A 3945-nucleotide genomic window follows, 5' to 3' on the forward strand; every position below is an offset into this window, starting at 1 on the left:
ATTTTATACTCGCGGTGAGCAAATACGATTGCCAGAAGGGGAGAACATGTTCCTTCGTGGGCACTCACGGAGATCAACGTCTTCCTTATTGCTTCTGATAAGGAGGCTCGGTCGATGGATCGGAAAGGGTGACTCGTAAATTAAAACAGTTTAAATAAAATAATGGCGAAATGAATGGATCGTTTGCATTACTGCCATCTAGCGGAAAGTTTCACACTAACGCCAATTGATGTTAATCGAAGAATTTATAATAAAAAATTTTCTTGTCAAATTTCAATCAAAAGATTACTAAAATTTCATGATTTAACAAATGTATGATTTTTTTTTCAATATAATTATAGATAATATTTATAGCATTATACAATAAAATTGTTTAATTTGAAAACAAATTAAAAAGTTTTTAATACGAATTTTTCAATCTTATTAAAAAAATAGAATTTTGAATTTTTCATAACTTTTTAGAATAATTTTTGGATAATTTAAACTAACCTGAAATTATAGTATAGTTCCATTTTCTATTGCTCGGATTTACACCATAATTCTCAGTCCACAAACTTTCTAAAACAGTCTTGTATATATTCGGAAGTTCAAAGCCACAAAATCCCCATCGCTTCTAATTAACAAACTTTCAAAATGTTCATCACACGATATGCCTGTGATAATCCCGATCGAATCCTCTCGGATATGTATTATGCTCTGTATGTATCGGTTAGCGGAGGGTCGACACCAAAGGCGGTGGAAGTCATAGAAGGAGAGCCTGGTGGAAATAAAGACGAAGGTATAGGTGTCGGGGGATGGACCATTCCCCGTGACCATCCTATGAAACCGAGTGCAGTCCAGGGTATACTAGACGTCCCCTACCACGGAGAAGTTTTATTGGAGATGGCCAGAGGGAAGAGGCGAACATGGAAGGAGCATAGAGTAAAAAAGGGACAAGGATAGGGAATAATGTGCACGCTCTTTCACCCACGATGTTTGGCATCGACGAAGGGGGAAATAATACCGAGGATAGACGGTGGAATAGGCAGGGACATTAGAGGATGTCCTCAACCGTGCGCGTAAAAATAACGGAACGCCATTCGCCGTAAGAGCACCTTTGATAGGACTGGATTGCTTGACACACACTATTCGAGGAACGAAGTAGACGTGGCTACGAATGCATTGTGCGCGTTGTCTCGGATAATTCCTTCGTTTACACCCGTAAATCCTAACCGTTTTAACGCGATTCCGTTTCGAGAGATACTGAATCGTAACGATTCCCGTAGGAACGCGCTACCTGGTGGTAGAAAATTGAACCAATAGTTCGAGCAAGCTTATTACATACTTTATGGCTAATAAAATATAGGTGTTCTTTAAGTAATTCTTTTCAAAGATCAGAATCAAATTCACTAATGCAAATAATTTGATCAATCGTCTTTATAAAATGATTTTATCGACTTATGCAAATTGGATAATATTTTTAACAAGATTTTTATTCCATTCTTTTGTTTCTTCTATAGAAAATCTGATAGAAAAGAGAAAAATTAAAAAAATAATCACAGAATTATTATTGTGATAATATTGTGATAAAACACTTTATATATAAGTTTTTTTTTTCTTTTTTTTTTTTCAATATGATATAAAATTTGTGTTCGAAAATTCAATGATTGATTTATACTCATACAATCATATCAGATGATCCTAATTATGTTATTCAATTTTTCGATCTTTTTTACGACGAATGTCGATATTATTAATTTCAGTGGATATTGAAATCACCCATGAGGAAAATATCGCACAAATTCGATTTAATCGTCAAGATTTACACCTGGCATAGCCATTAAAGAAAGAGAAATTACGGCTTCCTGAATTATATTCGCGCTCCGATTTTATTTAATTATCGACTCGGTAAAATGCTGATTAATTTTTTTTTTGCCAACTCGCTTTCATAATCAGTTGAATCATCTTTTAAAACCAGGGCAAGGGAAAGGAGGAACTCTTTTTAATCCTGAATTGACATCACTTATTAAGTTTATTGCACGTAAAACTTGGAAATTATGGTTGAACTTATAAGAAGTACCATTGACATTAGGATTATATGTTAATATATGATGTTGTTAATATTATATTATATGTATAGCTCTATATATATATATATATATATATATATATATATATATATAGTTTGTATGAAGATAAAAAATATTAATATTAATATTATTAAATATATGTATTTTTATTTTATTTTAATTAGTAAGAAATCTACCATAATCTAAAAATAAATTAAAATAATATCTGATTTCCCTAAAACTTTAAATCTTTCAAAATCACGCGAAATTGTTAACTTTCTCTTAATGTTTCCCACGACGATCTCTTAAAAGAACGTAAAGTATGCTTTTGAAATCACTAATTAACGCATAAAGATTTCAAAAGATATCTTCGGTCCAATTAATGGAATCGAAATCTTGTTGAAAGGAGGAGTCAATTACAAGTACAAAATCGAGATAAAACTATGTCAGTTGATTTTTATCTGAAATAAAAATAAGAAATTAAAAAAAAAAAAGAAAATTACTTAAAATAAAATCGAAGTTACATGTAAAAGTAAGAAAACGTATATCGCGAAGATAATTAACGATTCAAAATACGTTACAGTATCTAATAATCGCGTACTGACCGAAGGCATAATGGCGGAGCAAGGCGGGGCTCTCCACGAATATTTCGGTCCGCTTAAGTAACTTAAACGTGAGAGTGAAAGAGATGCAGATAGACTGAGAAGGGAATGCAACGAGTTCAACAGAGACGAAGCGAAGAGAAAGAAAGAGAATTCAGGGCCAAGAGAAGGGAAAGAACAGTTTTACCTATAATCGTTCGATTTGATCAGAAAGAAGATTTTATCGATATTCATATCCTAATTCTATCCAGAATTCTCTGCTTTTCGATTTAATTGAAATCTAAACTTTACCTGTATTTTTTTCGACTGAATTTTTCTGAAAATGTTATTATTAAATAAACTATTTTATGATAGAACATATATACAAAGTATTCTAAATGGAACATATTTTAAAAATGGTTTATTTTTATTTTCACGAAAGATAAAGTGATACACAATAGTTCGTTCTTAACTGTCGCATTTTCTCCCCACTCCTACAGTTATCCCCACTAATTCTTGAGGCACGCATGTGCCTTAGAAATCTCCTCGAATAACTAACGATTCTACAACAATTATCATAACTAAGTATTAAATAAAGTAAGAAATGTTAAAATAATTTTTTTTTCAAATATATATTCAAGATAAAATTCAAGATAAAAAGAATTTTAGGGAATGAAAAAATAGAATAATAATTTATTCCAATAATATTCAATTTCAACTTTAAAAGAAAGAAAATTCGCAACGCGAAAATCAAAAAACAAATCCAATGAGAAGGCTGGAGCGTAGCTATGATAAAGTTGCTAAAATATTAGTAGTGACGATGTGGAACCGGTATCTTAGACACGGACACGCGATTTTAATATTGATTTTTATCCGTTACTTAATTATCGGCCGAAGGGAATCCGGAAAGGAACAGGTTATACCCCCTGTCCGCAAAAAACGTTTAGATACTTATATACATTCTTGTGCGATTTCATTTAATAACCTGAAACGTCTTGACTCTCTTCTGGATACCGGACTTCTTAATTTCTCGCCCACCGTCTACGTTCCTTAATCGGCCATCGTATGGCGCCCATATTACTGGTATATTATCGTACCCCTCTCGGGATTATAGGGAATAAAATCGTCTTTCCCGCTGCTCTGGGGATATCTAGGAGGCTGTCTTCGATACGAATGGTCGAAAACTGGAATAACGATCGAGCACACGAACATCGTTGGAATTATGTGTAATATAGGGGAACGATGCGCTATTTACGCTTTCGCACCCTTATCGACCGAGTTTCTAACACATTCTATACGACAACAAAAATCGAAGT

This window comes from Apis dorsata, unplaced genomic scaffold, assembly GCF_000469605.1.
Source record: "Apis dorsata unplaced genomic scaffold, Apis dorsata 1.3 scaffold_85, whole genome shotgun sequence".
NCBI lineage: Eukaryota > Metazoa > Arthropoda > Insecta > Hymenoptera > Apidae > Apis > Apis dorsata.